The sequence below is a fragment of the Pseudopodoces humilis genome, chromosome 1 (assembly GCF_049639895.1).
Source record: "Pseudopodoces humilis isolate 2021_Gansu_Grassland_sample_001 chromosome 1, ASM4963989v1, whole genome shotgun sequence".
Lineage (NCBI taxonomy): Eukaryota > Metazoa > Chordata > Aves > Passeriformes > Paridae > Pseudopodoces > Pseudopodoces humilis.
The window spans coordinates 9,072,581-9,094,932 of NC_142200.1; the positions used below are offsets into that span (position 1 = coordinate 9,072,581).

A 22,352-nucleotide genomic window follows, 5' to 3' on the forward strand; every position below is an offset into this window, starting at 1 on the left:
GGCTGTAGCAGCTGAATAACTTCAAAAGTAGATTTAATTGTGTATTCTCTCAGTCAGGTGTGGCACTGGATGATGGCTCGTTCTCCTTTTTATTATAGAAGTCTTGAGGGTAACGTCCTCACAGAAAGGGATTTCTTGTCTTTTTGTGTTGCACAACAAAGGTGTTTTTTTCAGCCTCTGATGTACAAATCAGTTTGACCCTCTACTGAATAAAACAAAACAAAAAACACCAAACCAAACAAAAAGCAGACCGTTTTCTGAATTCTAGCACTGTTATTCTGGGGGGGAGGGGGGGGGAAGCTTCAAGAATTAATAATAAATACATTCATAGCAGATTTTTTAAAAATTTTTTGGTTTGTTTTGAGGGTTTTTTTTTGTTGTTTAAACAAAACCTTCCTGTTTAGTGTCCTTGAAAGTGAAAATTTTTAGGCAAAATGCATTCTGGGCATGAAAAGGCAGTTCATTTCTTGTTGTATTTGCACCTTTTATGTGCTGAGACATACGGTTACTTGAAACTGTTCCCTTCAAAGGTGGAAGTGAAATAAGTAACCACTAGACTTCATGGGGCTTCATTTCAAAGATAAAATTGCTGACCTTTTATATAAATGAAGATCATACAGACAAGAGAGAGCATTGTGTAAGGATTGCTTATGGAAGCAGTTAATTGATTCGGAGTTTAGATTTCTTGCTTCTGTGTGGGGATATGTGGATTTGTCAGCTGAACAGGCAATTGCATTGTAATGATGGTTTTAAAATCTTTTGGTATGGCTACTTTGCTCATTCCCATGTATAACTGACTAAAGTCATGTTCTCCTAAGCACTAAAATAGTAAATGCTTTATCTGTTCTTGCCTTTGCATCTCGGAGTTCAGAACTGAATTAATTTCTTAGCAGGGGTAACAGAATAGCATAATCTAGTTTATATCTCCAACCTTGAAGTTCAGAGGGCAATCCTACAAGAACATTCAACTAGTATAACAAAGCCCAAGTTGTTTTCTTATCTCTTCTGAAGTTTATGGTTTTAGCAGTGTTCCAAGTTTTTATGGGGAAACCATTATTCTGTTACTCTGGCTTCTTAATAAACATGGGGTAGAATTGTGTCCCAGTAGGAAATTCACTGTAGGTGTGACTGGCAGTAGAGTCTAGTATATGGAGTGTAAGAGACTATTGATTAAGACCTAATATTTTGAGTGTGACATAATATTGATGTTAATATTATGTCAGGTTTTCAAAGGAATTTCAATCAAACAACTTCAGTAACTGCCAAAAGTGAAGCTTGGGAACTGATGTTGTAATGGGAGTCTTAAAATTTGACAGCTCTTCAAATAACTCTAGTGTGTCTCTGCTTTAGAGCAGAGTGTTTTTGCAGAGCTGATGACTCTTGCTTTGCTCTTGTCCCTGTCCCTAGTCCAGAATGGGCCTCGGTTTGACCCCATTACAGTCCTATGAAAACTCATGCTCTAATAAACATATATCCAGGCAGGCAGCATGGAAGAAGAAATGGATTTGGATGGAGAGGACAGCTGAGGTGAGGAAACATGGCAGTTAACTAGGAGGAGGAGGAGCAACTTGCTTTGAGTTGAAAGCAGGGAGGAATATGAATTAGAATCCGGGACTGAGTTAGACCTAGATTGATGATAAGCTAGCAGAGAGGTTGGGTTGTGAGCTCTTTGGCTGTGTGGAAAGTATTGGTCAGTACTGAGGGAGTGTGTAGGAATGATGCTGCCTCTCACCCAGCATCTTGGGGACATCAAGGAAAATGAGGACTTACTGGACAAAGAAAAATTCATAAAATAGAGCTGGTGGGCAAGGAAAGGTGGACAGGAGTAGTAAGGGTAGAAGCTAGGATTTTGTAAAGAAGGCAGATAGGTCTGTTGGACAAAGAACTTGTGATAGCAAAAGTAAAGTTAGAGAATCTGTAAGGAAGGGGCTACAGTGAAATAGAGTTTTGTCTATTGCCATTAGTAGCCACCATCTCTTTACCACTTTAGCTTAATATGTATCTTTGAGTGGTAAAAATTTGTGTTGTGAGCAAACGGTTCTGATTTTGGTCATGAGCTATGTAATGATGAGGATGAACTCCCTGGGCTCATCTCCTTGTTAAGAGTTTAAACTGGCTGTGAAGCAGTGTTCAAAGAAGTTGCAGAAAGCAGGCAGCCATGAATACGTAGTTGTAAGCCGTTTCTTCCATTAATACCTTGCTTCATCCCCCCAAGTGTGTGGGGCTAGTTCTGTCAACATAGTATTCAATACTATGTCTTCATTGCTTTAGACTGCACCATGCTCTTGCTAGATTGCTCCAGAGAAGCAGTTCATTTCCTCACAGATAGTCTGGTACTGCTTTCTGTAAAGTTATTTATTATCAGAATGGTCTAGTGAGATGAGGAAGTAGTTTGCTTCCTATTTTATGCAGGGAGTGAAGGCACAAAGAAGTTAAGTTAGTGTTGCATGGTTAGAAATTACTGTAACCTGACTCTTTTTAGACTGCTTTACATATTGCAGCCACATCCCCATAGAACTTGCTACCTTTCTCTTACTATGGTTCTCTTTTAATAATGAATCCTAATGTCACGCTTACTTCTTGTGTTTGTAGTCTCCTTGGGTATGTAGCTGCCCTAATCCAATGGGAGAACAAGGCAGTGCTCCAGGTGATTCCAGCAGCAGGACATAGCCATTCAAAAGGCAAAATTGTTTCTAGTTTCTTCTTTTGTAACTATGTTGCTTGCTCAGAGAAATGAGGAAGTGTTAATTCCGGAATTGTGTGACTCTGGAGAATTTGTACTCTGGTGTTAGGAGCTCCTTTAAGCATTTGGTATTGATGCATTCTTTCTCTGTACTGTATTCACACAGCTTTAGGGCCAAACTGGCACATGTTGTAAAATGACACCTACTTGGTGTTTAAGCGTTATGGAGAAATTGAAGTGGTGTTGCAGCCTTATTAAAAGAATTGTGGGAAATTAATAACTTTCTCTGCTTTGCAGTGAGGGAAGGAGGGATGAGCTGTTTATTCTTTTTCAGGTGAAAGTCTCTCAGTTGTCCACGTCGCTCAGCTTACCTGTTTAATTTGACAGACAGTTCTGTCCTGCTGTCAGCAGCGCTCCTGTAAGTTCTTTCTGTTTTGGAGACCCTTGTGGCTTCTTGAGTTTCTCTATAGAAATGAAACTGTATCAACCAAGTTAAGAAGTATAAGGATTCTGTTTCTTCAGTCAGTAGAAGAGTGGTTAAAAACCTTTTGCTACCCTCTTGGGGTTTTTGATGGTTTGTGTGTGTATTTTTAAATTTTTTTTTTTAATTTATTTTTATTTTGAATCATGCTCAACACTCAGTTTTTATTGGAAGTTTTTTTATGAAAGAGAAAAACTATGAATTAAGTTTATTCTGGTTAGAAAACTATATAGTAGGTTTTTTTAAAAAAAAAAACCAACAAAAATGTTTGTTCCTGGGTAAAGACCAGTAGCCTCTGCTGGTGGAATTGTGGTGTTTTGCCATTTGTTACCAGACCTACTATGTTGGCTTAAGTTCAATTAATATTTGGCTGACCAGCTTTTCAGCTTGGAGGACTAGAAATTCTTCTGCTGTAGAATAAATTTGGTGGAAACTTGCTCTCTCTTAAAAGTGTGGCAGTCATTGGTAGCAAATCTCTCTTGAGTCATAGAGAGGCGAATGATCCTGGGAGTGCTTTTGATCTCAAGAGTCTATCTGGGTTTCTCAGAAGCACATCTGGCTTCTGATGTGATATTGAGAATGTGGCAAACATTGGTGTTCAAACCTGAGATACTTTTATGTGGAAAAGGACACATAAACAAAGATTTTAAACAATTAGAACCTCAGGCGCTGTTTCTGGCCTTATGTAGGCTTTTTGTATGTTTAGTTATGTGATCTGTCAGCTCTGCCCACCTTTACCTCTGTGGGTGGATTTATTAAATTTAAGCCTCTTCAGTTCAAGTAAGAATTGTAGTGACACTACAAAAGAACATGAACTGCAACATGCTGAAGCATAGCTACGTGTGGCTGAGTCAGGAGAGAGCTGGAGTAGCAGCACTAAAAACAAAAGGAAGTACAGTCATGATAAAACTTTATTTAAAAAGGGGAAAAAAGCAATCAACCTAATAAAAAACAAAAGCTGATCAAAAGCCATCTGTCTCCAGAGGATGGAATGCAATAATTTAGTATGGTTTGTATCTTGGTTACTCTCTGTGTGTATAGATTTTTTGTGTGTGTATAAATCTGTTACACCACACGTGTACCCATGTGTTTGGTGTGTCTGCACACTGTGCAGGTAGTCAGCTGGATTGTGTCTCAAGACACTACTCAAGCAGGGCAGTTTATATCCAAAGGAAATTTGAGCACATGTACTTTTAGGAAACTAGTATTTTAATTACTGATCAAAATACTTCAGTGATTTTTAAGCCTCTATCTTGGTACACGAGTGATACAGCCTTTGCTTATTCTCATGTTCCATCTGTTGAGGGCAGATCCTCCCTGCCAGGGGACAGGCATGCACACATTCCCTCATCAGGGCACTGTGTGTTGCTGACAGTTGTTAGGAAATAAAAAACACTGTGTACAATAAAGTTTAATTTCTCACAATGTGTTGGATTTACAACACTGCTAGAATGGTTCAGTACTGCATAATTTTGTGGTTTTGATGTATATGCCATAGCTTCAGTGAAGGAACTAAACATCACTTAGTAAGTTACAGTAATTTGTGTTTAGCTTCCACAGTTACATAGCTTTTACTTCTTCAGAGAACATGTCATCTTTGGTCTTAGTATTTTAGCATGTTAAAAAAAAGTTGAAAGTCAAAAGCTTTCTCTAAAATGAAAAGCACAATTGTTGTGCTTAGAAATGGTCTATTTCCTGGTTCTGAATCAGTGTTTGAAAAAAAAGCCCAACAAAAAAAAACAATTAAATGTATTTACTTGATAACATGTTGTTCTCTGCAAAAGGATTGGTGTTTTGTTTTTGTATGTGTTGTAAATGAGCAAAAATTTCATTTCACAGTTCAAGATATTTCTTCATAACTTGATCATAAGAAAAATAAGTTACTCTAAGTTGATACTTCAGTGTATCTCTTTTCAAGGACGGCATGCTACAATTTCTTGAGACAGAAAAAAAACTGAAGACGTGAATGAAAGCCTTGTTAGATATGTCTGAGCAGTCATCATAGGGTTTTGTAAATACCCTAATTCTTTGAAGTGCATGTGTGTAGCTTTTTGCTTGATTTAAAGCTGGTTTATTTAAGGCATCCTTTTTTTCCCCTTGCCATAGGCAGTCCCAGAGTGTGAATTTCTACACTTCATCTGCTGCCCTTCACTGAAGGAGGGCACCTCGTAAAAGTATTTTCTCTCTTATCAGGCAGTTATTGTGTGTAACATCATCTGTGCCTTACTGCTGTCAGCTGTGCTCTGCTTCATAAATTGCTGAGGCTGCTGTTACAGGACTGGCTCGTAGCAGAAACGTGGAGGCTGTGTCCTGCCTGCAGTGCTGTAATAGAAGTAACTGGAAGGTGGGGTTCGTGCTCTTGTTTTACGTCTGCTCAGATAGTTTCACTCTCACCGCTCTGCCCTTCCTTATCATCTTTTATTTGGCACTTACGTAAAAGGCTCTTCTTGCTTGTACTTCAGGAAATATCTGACATAGATAGCATTCTTTGTGTTTTCTTCTGCTCTTAGCAGCCATACTTTTCTCTTCTTTGTACTTCCCCTGAATGTTCCTAAATCAGAGAGTAACTAAAATGAGCTACTAGTAGAGTAATTGAGTAGTACAGTAGGTCTGGTTGTTATCCTACTGCTTCTTTCACTTAGCATCATTAATATTTGTGATCAGCTCTGCAAAGCTGAGGCTAGAACTGCCTGAAAAAGAAGTTGTTTGAATTTTGTGTTTGAACTTTTCTTTTTTTTTCATAGAATCATAGAATAGTTTGGGTTGGAAGGGACCTTAAAGATCACCAAGTGCCGAGTCCCCTGCTCCTGACAGAGAACCTGTTTACCAGTTCTGAATGCAAGGCCAGTCAGGCCAGGAGTCCATAGAGGTTTTCTTTGAACTGTGCTTTGGACTTGGTGATGGCTTGTTGAATAGGACATGGCTTCCTTTCTTTTTTTTTCTTTTTTTTTTCTTTCTTCCTTTATGCTGGTTCTCAGGGTTTCTCAGTACTTGTAATTGGGGCAGACTGTAGTAGTCTGGTTTGCATTTCTGACAAACACTCCTTTTGGGTCTGGGTAAAGTTTATAGTGCCGAAGCAGACTTTCCTTCTTTGTGAGGATCTGTGAGACACTACTCTTTCCAAAGCAGTGCTTCCAGACAAAGAAAAAAAAAAAAAAAATCTTATTTTTGCAGTGAAACTGGTCTTCAAGGTCAACACGTCAAACTTTTCTAGTATCATTTGAGAAGAACTAAATTCAACATCTACTGCCTGAGGTTTTACAATGGAATACATTTATGTGTTTATTAGTTTTATGGCAGTAATTCTGAAAATATGTCTTGACTTTTGTCATTTTTCTTGAAAAAGTTTGAAAAAAGTAGTGTTTTTTTCTTAGGCAGGTGGAGTCAATATCCTTCCCCCTCCAAATTTTATAGGTTGTTTACAAAAAGAAGTCTGTAGGGTAAGTTTGTCTCTGACACAGTAGCCATGTCCTCAGCCTGGAAACTTGGTGATTAGTTCCTCCTTTGCCTATAATACCTGTGCCAAGTAGTTGACTCTCTGTACTTTGCCAAGTGGGACTTATTTAATCTTTAAATAGAAATAGTATGGTCATGATTTTTAAACATGCTGCATTGTTGTTTTAATAGCTAGCTACGCTTCAAAGAAATTGTTTTGGAAAACACTTGTGAGGGTTCAGCCCCAGAACTATCCCATCTTAATGAGATTTGCACCTCTTACTATTGACTTATATAAATTTTATCTAACTTGTGTTTATAGAAAAGTGCAGCATGTATAAAGACTTAAGCAGTGTACCATTGGCTTACCTAGAACAGAAAGGATGGAAATGTGTTATCTAGTCTATTTTCTTGGTAATAGGGGATCAGTTCTATCTGCTTATCATATTTATAAGAAAATTATTATATTTGCTTTTGTTTCATGGCCCAGCTTCTGACTCATTGGAAGGTTTGGATAGAAATGTATATTCTATTGCATAATACTTATAAACATACTATTTATAATACATCAGTATAAAATATATATTTAAACACATGATGTGAAGTACTCTGGGATATGCAAATAATTTTTTTCAGAATTCAGTAGATGGAGTATGCAATAGAAACAGTTGTGCCAGCTGATTTGAGATACTGTTTAATTTTTTTTATTGAGTGAGATGCTGTAATCCCAGTTACTTATTGTTCTGGTCATACAGGTGTGCAGGGTAGGTGTTTGAAAAGGTCAATCTGTTTCAGTGTGATGAAATGAACTGTAGTTGTCTATTCATAAATAGAAGTAGTCATCTAAAGCTTGGACTTACTTAAGTTCACAGTTCTGCTTGCCCCAGCCTGTGTGCTGGTTGGGCCACACAAAACAGGTTTGTGAAACTGGTCCAGGCTTCAAACAATCAGCTTGTGGGATTGTAGTAGTTTTGACCAGTGAACATACCCATGATAGACCAGTGGTGTTGCTGTTAGTAGAACAGAGGAAGTAAGGCAAGAACTGTTTCATCTCTGGCAGTCATGGCTTGAAATATTTTATTTAAATTGTTAGAGACACCAAAGGAAATAAAAATAATAAAAAAAAAAATCTTAATTTCATACTTTTGAACTTACTATGTAAAAAGGCTTTGTCTTTATAGCTAATAGAACTGTCTGCTTTGTCCCATGTAAGGGTGGTTGGGGTTGGGTTTTTTGTTTTTTTTTAAATGCAGTAAATAGAGTAATTTGTATTCCAAATGAGGAATTTGTCTGCATTATTCACTCACAAATGTGCATGCCTTTCATTTCTCTTGGAAATCCTTTGACAAAGTTGTCTGGCTGTGAAGAGCATCAGGTTTTGCTTCTAACAGGAAAAAAGGTGTGCAGTTCTCTTGTCTGACACAGCAGAAGATGAGCCAAAGAATTGAACTGTGGCCTTTGGCAGTTCTGTATCTATCTTCCCCTGCATGCAAGGCTTTTCTGTTAAAGGTTTTTTTTGTGTTTTTTGGTTTTTTTTCATCGACCATGGTTTTTTAGCTTCCTTAAAGGAGACCTAAGGATGTGACTCAACCTTGCAGAAGGAAGGAAACATGAAATGTAGGCTGTTCTCCTGTTCTGAACTTATAGCAGACCTTTGCAGAGGGCTCTGTATTGTTGCTAAATAAGTGTAGAACTGCTGTACTGTGCATGACAGACAGGGAGAGCACAGCAGTGTGAGTCTTCTGGCTTTATGGAAAAGACACTGCATTTAATGACATCTTGTGTGTCACTACAACAAAAGTAACCTATCTACTCATTTACATAATTTCAGTCCAAAGGAATAGCAAATCCCATTCTTCCTTCCCCATGTTTTTTGATTATTAGGAACAAAATGCTCTTTATCCTTCCTTGCTGGTATGACAGGTGGGTTTGAGGTGGTGGATTCAGGTTTGCTGACACCGGTGTGTGAACAGAAATGTGGATAGGAGAGTGATAATACTACTGGGCCTCCATTTTTATAGGCACTTGAATCATTTTGTCACTTAAGAGGTCTGAATATGGTTATTCCTGTCATCTGCTGTTCCAAAATGAATTTGTATTCGAAACAAATTTAGAAACCAAAGTGGCAATCATAAATATTAGACTTCTTGGTTTATGGTAGTTTTCTTTGTCTAAAATTAGTATGCTAGCTAAGGAACAGAAGATGTTTTTATTCCACTTTTTCTGATATAGTCCATAGTCATAGAAAGATACCTCCTTCATGGCATTACTGTGACTAGTTTTGTGTTCCCCTGACTGGGGGATGGACAGTGTACTGAAGTAAAGTTTTATAATAAGTAAAAAAAAAAAAACCAAGAAAAAAACCTCCAAAAAGTCAGCGCACAGCACAACTGGTGTTACCTCTGAGCCAGGGGAGAGACTTGCACAACCGTACAAGCAGTTTCTATGGAAGCTGAGGCGAGTGGTGATTCCCAGTATTTTGGTAGTAGGAACAAAAGTTTGGGAGGCAACTGAGATCTGGTTGATCCAGGACTTGCTCTTGATCTGTTGTGCTCCAATTTGAGCTACAGGGTAAGTGAAAAAGGGGAGACCATCAGGGAAGTAGAGATGGAAGGAGAAGGGGTGGCAGAAGATGAACTTTGTTAAAGCTGTGACCTTGTGGGCTCAGTTTTGGATTAATGATCTTTTCAGGTGGCATTTAAAAGAGTACCGTCATCCAGGGCTTTAGGAATAGGTTAAAGAAATTCCTTGAAGCTTCTGTAGATCAGCCTTGTTGTTAAAGGTTGAAGAGTCCAAATGAACCAAACAAAACCTCATCATACCATCACTGCCTTTTTTTGCTTGTTTGCAGAGATTGAGTCTGCATGGGTTTCAGTAAATGGCTGACCTAGTTTCTTGGCTAGCAAACTAACATATATGTCTGTTTTTTGTAAAAGCTGGTCATAGACCAAGCTAATGTGTAAGGTGATTGGAAATCTTAGAATGTAAATTTTGTTTACTAAACTGAATACCTTTTACCTTAATTTTAAGGAAATCGAAAGGCAATGTGGTAAAGGTATATTAAATAAATTCTGTAGCACAGTCTGACAGAATCAGGAACTTTGCTTCACAGCACTGGAAGTTGGTGCCCAGTTATCAGCCAATATCTGTATAAATCAGGCTCTTTTTTCCCCCTCCCCTCACACAGTAGCTAATTGGGCTGTGGCACTTACTGTCATGTTCATATCAAATGTACAGGCGTACCTTGTAGTTCAAGCAGTCTCTGCATTACCTCTGAAGCGGTCCCAAGGATATTTCCCTAAATACCTGCCATTGGACTAGGTGAGCGCTTTATGTGAATCATTTTGGTTGTTTATACATTGCAAAAACCACTCATTTGCATTTAATGCATGTATCATGGGTAATAGTTGGTGCTCAGTGTCAAGGTCCTTTAACATTTTAAAGAGAAAATTCAGGGCTTTTTTTGTCTCTGGATTTTAGCAAGTATAGAGACAAAGGATATTCCATGAAAAAAGTCTTCTGTTACAATGAGGATATTCAGCTTTAAGTAATGCTTGAGTTTATAACTTCTGTAAAAATAGGAGCATGTCTGTACTTTTTCTTTTATCAGTGCTGAAAATCAATGTATTTAAAGTTAGTGGCAGTGCTGGTTGCTATACTGATTTTGAAGGTTTTTTTGACGATGAAGAATGAAAGAGTGAGGGAAGCTAATCTTTTGTTATTAAAGGCCACTAGATACAAAATCCTGTACCTTGAGAGCTGTTTCTGAAGTAGTCCTTAGTCAGGATCCCATGTCATTCCTGTGGTAGTCATCTTTATGCTGAATGACTATTCATGTATCACTTTTCATGGTGGAAGATGATTTTCTAAAGCTGCTGATGTGGGGCTCTAATCAAACCTCCCATCACCTACGTGCTGGCATCAACTTGTTTGCATTTCTGCTCTGCAAATCCAAATTTTTGTGACTGGGTTAAGCTTTGGTTGGAGAATTTTTTTGCTACTGTATGCAGCAGGAGAAACAGGTTAAGCTGCTGAATGGAAAAGAAACAAGTTCTCCCTCTTTTGTTTGTGTGATACTAACAGTGCTAAAAGTGGGGAGAGAGAAGGGCAGGAAGAAAATACTTGTTGATTAACAGCTCCTGTAATTTTCAAACAGAGCTGCACGTACCCTGTTAGTCTTGCTTAGTATGGAACAATTCTGTATAAAGGTAGTGCTGTATTTACTGTGTGGTTACTTTTTCGTGCCAGCACTGTTTTCTTTATATTGTGAGAATGCTATAAAAACTCAGTTGTTGATACTGATCTGCACGAAACGGAACTTGATGGATATTGCTGTGTGAAAGTGGGATTTTTCTAGCAGATGTAGTTCAGGGGTTTTAGTTATAGTGATTCCTGTTTGTATTTAAAATATTGTGCAAATTAACTTTTCGTAGCTATTTTGTTGGCTCTCCTTTTTTTCTGACATTAATAGCTTATGTATAGTTCAGCATGCTGTATGAAATAATGAAGGTAAAGGTGCAGCAAGAACTGAAATAATATAACACAAACAACTTCCCACTACACCACATCTTCCTATCCACCCCCAGCCCCCCAAGCTCCACCTTATTGCTGCTATGGGTTTCATTCCCCCACCCTAGTGCTGACTGAGGGAGCCTTGTGCTTCCTGTGTGATTTTGGAAAGGTGTTTTATGCTTTCCCCCCTACTTCTCCAGCCTGCCAGGCTGGGTCAGTGACAAGGCTGTCTGCATCCCATCACATCTCCTGGGGTCCTGTCCTCATGGTTTTGAATTGCTTGAGACTCAGGTCAATGTGGGAGGTGTCAGGGATGCTGAAGTCAGCAGTGAGCAGCTCTGGGCAGTGACAGCAAGCCAGTGCTGTAGAGGGAGATGCCTCTGCCTGTGCCAGTCCCATGGGGACATTTCTTGGACCATCCTGGCTGACCAAGAAGCAGTCCAGTACATCTCATTGGGCAGTGAGAGGTCTCCTGCTGGGTTCCCTGTAGCTTTGATGTGGAGGGCAGCACAGTGTCTATGTTGCTGCCCAGAGCAGCATGAGGTTCAACAATGACAGGCACAAGGTGAGAAACCTGGCTCCAGGCAAGCCCATGTTGCAATGCAAGGTTGGGGGATGGAAGGGTTCAGAGCAGCCCTGAGGAGAAAGACTTGGGCATGTTGGTGGATGAGGAGCTTGACACGAGCCATCAGTGTGTGCCTGCATCCCAGAGCAAATGTGTCCTGGGCTGCATCCCCAACAGCAGGGCCAGCAGATCAAGGGAGGTGCTTCTGCACCTCTATTCTGCTCTCATGAGACCTCATGTGGTAGAATACTGTGTCCAGCTCAGGAGTTCTCAGCACAGCAAAGACATGGACTTGTTGGAGTGAGTCCAGAAGAGTCCCATGAAAACAATCAGAGGGATGAAGCACTTTTTTCATTAAAGGCAGGTGGAAAGAGCTGGGATCATTCAGCCCAGAGAAGAGAAGGTCCTGGGGTAGACCTTTGACCACCTTCCAGTACCCAAAGACAACTTGTAAGACAGATGGGGCCTTTCAATATGGACCTGTTGCACTAGCGCAAGAGGCAATGGTTTTAAATTAAAAGAGCCAGATTTAGACCAAGGAACAAATGTTTTGCAATGAGAATAATGAAACACTAGCACAGGTTGCCCAGGGAGGTGGTAAATGCCCCATCCCTGGTACCATTCAGGGCCAGGTCTGAGCAAGCTGATTGGGTTGAAGACGTCCCTGCCACCATCTGGCAGGGTATTGGACTAGATGACCTTTAAAAGTCTGTTCTAACCCAAACCATTCTGATTCTCTGCTTCTTGGCAGGAAGTGATGCATTGGGAAAATCTGTTTTGAGATGTTTCTCTGATCTGGTGATGTTGACTTTGCATTATGCATTCATGGTCTGAGTTACTTGTTTCCATCTTGTTCTGTTGAGTGGTTCAGAATCAGATAAACAAATCAAGTTAGTTTTTGGACTTGTGAATGTTTTGATCTGTTGTGTAGGTTTTGCCCTCCTTTACTGTTAGGAAAGAAGCAGCAGTTGCATAAACACATAGTTGAATCTTCTCAGCCAGGAGAATTGAAATTAACTTTTTTCCAGCTAAAAATGATGAACGGTGTGGCCTAATACAAAGTCCATCAGAGGCAGTCAATAACATGTTGTCAAGGAAAGCTAGAGTTTAACTTGTACTCATTATGCTTTATATATTTTCTGTGCTGCCAGGGAAAGTAGCTTGGAAAACTGTAGGCAAATGTAATGCTGGCAGTTACGGAATATCCTAAAGATCCAAGATTTTATTGATTTGTATTTCATGTTAAACATAAGTCCTACCAAGAAGTTAAGCAGGACATCCTTCCAGGATCAGATTTCTTTTAAACCAATGCTGTACTTCTGATCTTTTCAGAAATCTGTTCCAAATGTGACATGGCTCTGCACTGTAGCCATTATTTAAGACCTTGATTTATTAACCTGTTGCCTCAAAGTAAATTTGAGTTAAGTACTGGTTTCCCAGATAGTACTGACAGACTGTTCTGTTTAAGTAAAATTGGGAATCACAGTCTTTGTAGTTGTGTCATATTCACAAAGAAACACAAACTCTAAACTGTATCTTAGTATAAAACTGATATAAATTGTGCATGTAACTGAAACAGTAATTTGGCAGTATTTGTGACTTCTTTTCAACTTACAAGAATTTTGATTGCTGAGTAACAGCTTTTTGTGCGTGTGTAAAGATGAGCAGGAAATGATGGCTGTCCCAACTGCACAACAGCCCTTTTTACTGGCTACTGTTAAAGTAACTGGCACAGTCCTGTAAAGATGTCTGGGGAAATGAAAAAAAAAATTATACACACCAGCAAGTTCTTTTTGCTGTTATCTGTGTTGTACAAGGAAAAGATACTTTTTTCTTCCTTTTATCTCAGTATTCATTAAGATCCTCTTGGTTAGACCTGACTTTAGACATCTACATATAAAACTATCTCATGAGAATGGACTGTATGTTTCTTCCCAAGATACATCTTAAAGTGACATTAAGTAGAATGTCTAAGCTGTATGAAAGATAGGGTGGAAGGTTAGAAAAAAGAAAAGAGAAACCAAAGTAAAACTCAACTGTTAATAGATCTCTGGTGTATAAACTCAGGAGATAAGATAGTTTCACTATGTAAGTGTTCATGGTGGCAGAGCTGAGTTTTCTGGGGTACTTCTGAGTGCTTGACAATCTCTGTAGTGTTGCTGTCTTCAAAGAGTAAAGTCAATGGGAAAGAAACCTTGATTTAGTCATAGGTGTTGGGAAGAATTGTGTTGAATAAGCATGAAAAGTAAAACTGAAATCTGTTTGAGGATGTAACTGTTGGATGTATCTGTTTGAGGATGTAACATGTTGACTGTCATGCTTTTTGTGTCAAGGGCTGTGTGTGCTTGGGACTGGAGTTAGGCTGAAACGTTGGTGTTAATGGCAATGCCTTTGGAATTAAAGGTGGTGGATGAAAGTTGCAGTTTTAACTCTAATCTGTAAAAAATAAAGTGGAGATTGTTTTTAATGGTTAGATGGTGCAAAGGTCTAAGTGTATCCAGATATTAAATCCTGCAAGTGCTTGACAGACAGAAGTGCTCTGTTGTAACACAGGCATTGATGAAATTTTGACTTTGGTGAAAAGACAGGCTGCTACATAACCCATAACTACAGCTGCTTTCTTGGAATCAGTTACATCATTTACAGGCTTTAACTTTGTTCCTGGCATGACAGCCTTCCCCCCTCCTGATTTCTATTTATTTATTATTTTTTTTTAATTTCCTGCTCTCTCAGAGCTAACCTTTCTGTGCTGTACAACAATAAAAGATAGACATCTTCCCGTCTCCTCTGGGAGATAATGAAGGCTGGTGATAAAGTGGTTAATATTGCCTCCTACTACTGCCTCTGTCTAGTAGCTCCTTCTAAGCTTAAAGGAATTTGTAGTACTTCTGTTCAGACTTTATAGTTCATTATGTTCAGTTTCAGTGGTTCCAAGTCCCAAAAATTCTATCTCAAGGCTTTTCCTCTGATGACATCAGGCTTGTAAAGAAGTGGCAATAATTCTTACTAATCCAATTTCAATAAATGGTTGTCATTGACAAGTTACTTGTGGGGACCTGAATCGTTTATGTGTCTAACTGTCCTAGGAAATACCAGCATCCTTCCTGCTTTTAGATGTTTTTCAAGGAAAGAAAAAGCTGATAATTCAAGACAGTTAAACTTATTTTTGTGGGGAGGAGAAATGGGCATTTTCAGGTCTGATGATAGAACAGATCTTTAAATTAGGAGCTACTTACTGTCTTGCAGGTATCTATTATAGGATATCCTCCCATCAAAGCTGTGAAGGGAAATGCTTGAAATAAAAGTTTGGAGATAAATTTATTCTTGTGATCTTTGTCACAAGTAATCTTCACTGTCAGAGGGATTCAGGAGTAACATGAGATTGATTGCCCTGATGGCTGCCTTTGAATTCTGTACAGTTGTGCCGGTTTAATAGTAGTTTTGTATGTACTTTAGAGTATAATGGGAGACTCCCTCCACCTACAAGGAGGTATTGAATTCACCCTTTTTCTTTGCCTATTTATATATGTACCACAAAATTGCCTTCACGGTTTGTATGCTATCTCCTCACTGAAAGCATCCAGGAATGGCATTCCTTGATTTTTATCTCTTTTCTGCCATGGAAAAGAACAAACTGCCAAGACTTCTTTGCCAATTAAGAATACTCTTCTGCATTTCTTCGTAATTATAGCTATCTAGAGACAGTGTAAATTAAAGAATCTTTAAAAGTAGAAGTACATTAATCTAGACTGACTGAACAGATACTGGGACTTGCTTAACCTCCCCTTTTAGTCAAGTAACAGTGGTAGGCTGAAAGCCTGCCTGCTCTTAACTGTGATACAGTACAGCTGTAAAAATTAATGTTTGGAGTAGTTCTTAGTTAAGAGATTTTTAAGAACAGGACTGGTAGATGCAGATACTTCTTCATTTTCCCCTCAGGTAAGTGCAAAGTTTATTCATATTTGAATAATTTGCCCTGGGACTTGCTTCCATATACGGAGATTTCTCCCAGCCTTGTACTGCTTGGCTTGGTTTCTTCTCAAATAGTTGTAGGACATTTTTTTGTCTTTCTTAACTAAGCTATGGATCTGGAGTTGCTTGCTCTTTGCCTTCATAAATGGGGGAAAAAATATGTACGTGGACAGGTTTTGGTTTCTCTGACTTAGAATAGTGTCTATTTTAGCCTCTGAGTATCAATTCTATAAATAGGGAAAAGTAGTCTTGGTTAGCATTTTTGGAAGTCTGAAAGGTCAGTCATTTCAGAAGTGCTCATTTTCTATAAAAATATCCAGCTAGCCATTTTTAAAGAGTAAACAGGCCAAAAGTAAGTTTTTTATTCTTCAGTAGACTAAGGAGAAGGCTGAAAGCTATGAATTTGCATGTTGGGAATGGTGTTTATGGTGTTGACTTTAAACTGTGTTGCAACACTGGAGTGCTTTACTGATTTGAATATGCCTGATAACAGTGCTTGCACACCAGAGAAGCAGGGTGAGGGAGTATGCAGCTTGATGGCAGATTCAAAGTCATGAACAGTCACACGGATAACAGGAAGTATTAAAACATTGTTAATACTCAAGCTTTCAAAAGATTCCATAGTTAAGAAAGCTTTTGAGGAGCTCTGATTTCTGATGAAAGGTAGAAATAGATTCAGGTTAAAGCACTAAGCTGTTACGTTGCTCTCTGTAGAGCATGTTTCTGTGTGTTAACTTACGAAGGGTGCTGATGTGGCTGAGTGTAATTTAGAGCAGTTTTTATGTAAAGAGAGCATGCTGTTAAGGGTTCTTTGCCTCACTTTTTTCCCCACTGTAAATATCTTGGGTACTGTAAGATGTGAAATGTATATCCTGTTTTATTTACTTACTAGGATTTGCAATGTAACTTTGATAGTCATAAAATTGATGGTATGAAATATTAATTCAATTTGAACCAGAAATTCTAGAGCTTTCCTTCTTTTATGGGTGCAAGACAGCAGCTTTGTGGGAGCCCAGAGTGCAGTGACTATAGTGAAAAGCTTCCCATCAACAGCAGCATTCTGAAGAGTAGGATGGATCAGGTATAGCCATATGTGGTCTGGTTTCTGTCTGTGCATCTTTTTCTGTCCCTTTCCCCCACCCTTTTTTTGCCCCTATCTGGTACTAAGTACACTTCTTTTCACCTTGTGTATCTTTTGAACTTCCATGTCACTCTGTGTGTGACTTAATTCTACTTGAGTTTGTTTACTGGGGAATGGTTGTGTTTGCCATTTCCCTGCTCTTGCAGTCACATGTCTCAGAGGAAGTAAAGTAAGCGTTCTGCCTTTGGGCTGGCAAAGTTAGGGCTTACTATGACAAAAAGTAGGAAGAGCTGCAGTTGGAAGGAAGTTGAGAATCACTGCCTTTAAATAGTAGCTTTTATTGTCTAGTAGAAAAGTTATAGCTATGTTTTCTGAAATAAATCTGCTTCGGTGGCTTGGCACTACCCCAATGTACCTTTTTGGAGCAGTGATCCTTGACATAAGTGAGTGCTGAAGCAGCTCTTTCCCATTCCAGACAGAGTACTCAGTGGAAGAAACTAAAAGTCTGTAAAATAATGTTTGATAATTCCTTACGATAATCAAAACTTTGGTAGTGTGTACAAGAGTTTAAGGTAAGGAAGAATTATTTCCTCAGAGCTTTATTTCCTACCATGTGTTGCTCTTGTGGTGCCGTGTGTGTGCACAAAGACAGCATGTGGGGCTCCAGAAACTGCCTCAAATAAGGGGTTTCTCAGTGAATTAATTCTTGTTACTGTTGTGTTCAGGTGTTAACAGGATGTAATACCTTTTAGGGCAAGGTCTGTGTGCCTGAAGTTACAGGTTTTGTATCTCCTTTTGTGATACGTAGTATTTGCTAGTTTCAAAGTAGGCAGAGGACGCGGGGCTGCTCATGCCCTCTGCTATCTGTTAGGAAGGTGACACGGAACTGGAGTTGGAGATGCCACCTTTCTGAACTATCCTTTTTTCTTTGCCTGGTTCTTGAGAACGTTTTTCATGGTCTCATTAAATGTTTGATGACTTCCCTGTTGTGTCATAAGCGTGGTGTTCATGATCACGGATGATAGTCTGGGTGACCAGCAAAACAAAAAGCTGGTTATACTTTTCCAGGTGTGGTTTATTCTTCAGTAGTTCTGTAGACTTGTTACAGACTCCTGTATGAGAGAGGATAGAATTTGTGGATCCTGTTAATGGTCTGAGCACAAATTTCTTTTGCTCAAAGGCTTCTTTCATGGGAGCAGCTTTTTCTAGAAATTTGACTTAAATGCACCTACAAAAATGCAAATTGTACATTACACTCATTTTTCATCTTAGAAAATTGTCCCAGTGTAGTTTCAGTGTTGTTTAAGAAGTGTGTTCTAACTACAGGATATCTTATGACATTGTTCTCAGATAATCCAGCAGTAGGCAGTGTTTAAGTTGGTTGATTTGGATGAAACTTAATTTTTTTCCCTGAAGCCCATTGTTTGACATGCGCATATTTTCTTTTTTTTCTTTTTTTCTTTTTTTTTTTTTTTAATTATTTTTATTTGTTACCTTTATGAAAGGATAATTTGATCAGCAGTTTGGAACACTTGAATGATTTCATAATTCAAAATAGTCTTAAGCTTTTTTTTTTTAAATATAAACATGCATGTTGAAGTGAAGTTACTGTTTATGTCTAGGATTAGATTGGACTGTCTCAAATGATTAGTTAACTTCTTACTGTCTGTAGGGCCTTAACTTAAAGGCTTAAGAAGCTCAAGTTTTCAGCAGCAGAACAGTAACTTCCATTATTTTTTCAGGCTGATGGATGAGAGTTTAACATGAATATCTTTGCTGGACAGGAATGCAGTATCTGATTTTTGGAGTCTGTACTGCTTCATCAACTTCTGTCTGTAATGTGATGTAGTGCAGAGATTTTGGAGGTATTCTGCATGGAGAGTATCCTCCCTGACTGCCTGGAGAGTCACTAAACAGCTCTTCTGTGCTTTTATTCATTGCTACCCCTAGCAGCTCTTGCTGTAGCAGAATTCAAAGACAACACACCTGGCTAAAGTCCTTCTCTCCTTAGTGTTGAATGTTTGGCCTCATCATGAAGAAAGATAAGATAAGGAACTGAGGTATGGCAGTGTTAATTACCTGGAAGCAAATAGGAAGTTGTAGTAAAAACAGGGATCAAATACATATTTCTCTAGTTTCTGCAGCACTGGACTGAGTTTCTGTAGTTGAATGACTCCTAATAAAACATGTTTATAAGGTGGGAGCAAGGTTAGTGATAGAATATGGCACTCCTTTAGTTTCTCTGCAGTGATATATTAACTGAAAGTACATCCAAGTGAAACATTTTCATAATTCTAGATCTGGAAGATTTTGGTCACTGTTGGTGACTTTCTTTTTAATACTATTTTTGCTGATACTTGTATTTTTAGGAAAATAACAATTTGCACAGAACTGAGAAGGAGACCCAGAAGACCAACATCCATTTCTAGATTTGAGTGATAATACAATGAATAAGTTAATATTTGTCTTGTCACTAAGTCTTTGAATTAATTAATTAGATTAATTTTTACTGAGAGACAAAAAAGCTACTGGAAGCCTCTTCATCAGCCGAAGGGGTTTTGCACTGCTCTTTGTGAAGTCAGCCCTCCTTTTGTTAGTGAGCTTTCTGTGATGCCTATGACAATACCATTAGGCAAAAGAAATTTCCTAGTTCAGCCACAGTGACAAGCATATCTTTATTAACAAGATTTATAGTTATGTAAGTCTTCTTACTTTCTCTGTCTTGTCTTTGTCACATTCCAGTATTCAGAGATTGCTGGAAAATGTCTGTTGTTGGAAAGTTCCTGCTATAGGAGATTTCTGCTATAAGAACACCCATAAATCATCCAGTTCTTTGGCAGCGTCTTTGCCACATGAGATGTCCCTGATAAATTGTGTAAGTTCATGAATGGCAACACAAATAATTCCATAGTAGGTAATGTTTGTTTTAGCCCATGCTGGGCATGATGACCCTCAAACTAAACATTGTGAAAGTTAACTTTACTTACTCTGAGACTTATTTAGAGAGAAATATGGAAGCTTTCTGTAGTTGCACTGGGCAGGGCCAACAAGGCTCAGTCAGCCCTGTTAGAGCAGATGATTTAACTTTTCTGAGTGCTCCTAGCTGTGTATGTGTGTGTAGCCTTCTTCTGTCAGCAGCCAGACACATATATGGTGTGCAATTAATCTGTGCATCTGTACTGAATCCAACGCACCCTGTAGGCACTGAATCATAGTCCTTGAACAGATGAGTACCGTATGAGCACCACGAGATGGACTCAGCCCCTTGCTAGAAGTTCCGTGTCGATGGTGCGCGTGCCTGCGCTTCTGTTCATACCTCTCACCAAGCTGGAGCTTGCTGCTGGGCTTCTGTTACACAGTTCCTGTCACACTTCTCTGGTTACTGTATTTGTGAGGAGCTCAGGAGCCTCTGCCTTTCATTTGTTTGAACATTAACCTCGTATGTGGCACTGCCCATGCTCTGCTTGCACGGTGTGGTAAAGGGCCCCATGGGTTTCTCATGGAGGAGCAGCCTAAAGCACGCTCTGCCTGTAGAGCAACTCTCTCATCACATGGTGCGGTCTGATCTAAATGTGAAGACTGCAGAAGCCAAGCACCTTAATTTCAAGTCTGTTTGCACATAGTAGTACAATTTATCCTTGGTTTTCAATGACAGTCTCAAAGTTGGTGGTCCTAGGACTTTTTTCAGGATGCTTGAAGTGCTTGTGCTGATGATACTCCTGCTGAATGTGCTGGCATCTGCCTGAAATTAGTGGTAATTGGATGAAGGGAAGCTGCTACCTATGCATGTCTGTTATTGGGGTTTTACTTAAATACAGCAACTTTGTCTACCAGAATTATGCTGGCAATGATTCCACAATTTTGGTGGAACTTTGGTGGAATTTTAATACAGTTCCTTTTCTTCATGTATGTATTTAAGTTGAGTTTTGTGGCTGTATTTCTTCATGGAAACCCCCTATTTGAGGCAGTTTCTGCAACTCCATGTGCTGCCTTTGTGCACACACACATGGAAAGTGGTTCTTCAGAATCTGTTATTCTTAAGTAAGTCTATCTTGCCTTAGAATAGCAAAAAAGCTTTGTAATGTGACACGTCTAAATAAAAACTTTGTTGTTTTATTTGACTTCTGTTCCGCCGTAAAGTTTAATTTCAAAAGTATGAACTAACTGCCTTGCTGCAATCTCTAGAACATATGTGTGAATATTTGAACATCGGAGTTTGTTATTTTGCTGAAGCAGAAAAATGTAAGACTTGTTCTTAAATGCTTCCTTTGTTACTCCAAATACAGTGTTATATAGAAAAATTGTTGTGCTCCTGTTTTGACTGAGGTTGTAACTTGCACATTAAATGTAGGAAAAATGCCTCTGGAGATGATGACATCTACAAGTACCCTTTGAACAAAGATCTTATGCTCTCTCAGTACAGACTTAAATGAGAGGATGTGGGAGTGTAAGAATGGCTTGAAAATTCATCAGATTTCCTGTGAAGAAATAGGAGTCCAATTGCCTTTAATGTCTTGGTAGTGAGAAGCGGATGTAAAAGCTGAGTCGGCTGACAACCTTCTGAGGGTGAGACTTTCTACTCAAGGTCTCAAACACAAGCTTTGCAGTTTTTTTGGTTTTGTTTTTTTTTTTTTTTAACAAACATTGGATCCTAAAAAGATCATTCAGACTGCTTAAGCTAAGAGCTTAAACTATTTACTCATCAGATAAAGTTAGCTTCTGTAAACATCACTAAGAGCTGGAACTAATGCCTGCCTCTCTGTGGACTAGATAACAAGCTTGTCTAAATCCAGCTGATGAGAAAATGGGGGGGAAAAAAAGATATATTGACCAATTACCCAGAGCAAGGGCTTCATAGCATCTTCCCTAGGCTGTCTTCCCCCTTCAGAATTTTTAAATTACCGACTTGTTGGCATAATGATGGGTAGTATAAGGGACACCTGACTACCTTCTGTTTAAGGAGTATTGAATTGGTTGTCTACCTGAGAGCCAGGCTTGTGCCTCCCTCCCAGCTGAAGCTGGGACACTGTGTAAGTAAAAATATGTAGGACATTGAAGGTGGGACCTGGTATGCGTAGGGGTTTCAGGTGTGTATCCAGGTAAGACTAAGCACAACAGAGCCTGGTGAGAAGGAATTTTTATAGAGTGGGAAAGTCTTTTGTGTTTAGTCTTTGCTTAGGACAGATCTCTATCCAAGGGAGATCTTAAACTGATCTTGCAGTTAGGATATGCAACTTCTATCCTATAATTAGAAACCTTAACTTATTGAAGAGTTTGTGTAGCTTGCTCAAAACTTTTAACAGTTAAAACTCTTATAAAGCAGAACTGGTCCACTGGTTCTGGTCACATGAGTATCTTTATTTTATTTTCTTTTATTGTGGCTGTGTAGATAGCAGAAGAAACAGGACTGATCCGACAGTCAGTCCATGTTTTAATTCCTGGTTTCTATAATGTAATTCAGTGCCTTGGTTAGGTGTTGTGTATCCAAGGAGAAGACATACACTAACTGAGATCTGAGGTCAAACAATTTGTGGCATCTGTACTTGAGAGTGAAGAAATATTCCAGGTTGTGCTTTGTGCCTATTTGACATTAATTATAAGAATTATCAGACTTTCTGCAAGG

General features: G+C 38.9%; 1 protein-coding gene across 6 annotated transcripts in view; it reads left to right on the forward strand.

Moving 5' to 3' along the window:
- Window positions 1-22,352, forward strand: part of CYRIB (CYFIP related Rac1 interactor B) — a 97,151-nt gene that overhangs the window by 26,254 nt on the left and 48,545 nt on the right. Inside the window, exon 1 of one of the 6 annotated variants that reach the window (XM_088060666.1) lies at window positions 5,493-5,508. The exons of the other annotated variants lie outside the window; for them this stretch is intronic. The gene's annotated coding sequence lies outside the window, so the exon portion shown is untranslated. Of the gene's footprint in view, window positions 1-5,492; window positions 5,509-22,352 lie in introns of those variants that run through there. 6 annotated transcript variants of the gene reach the window in all.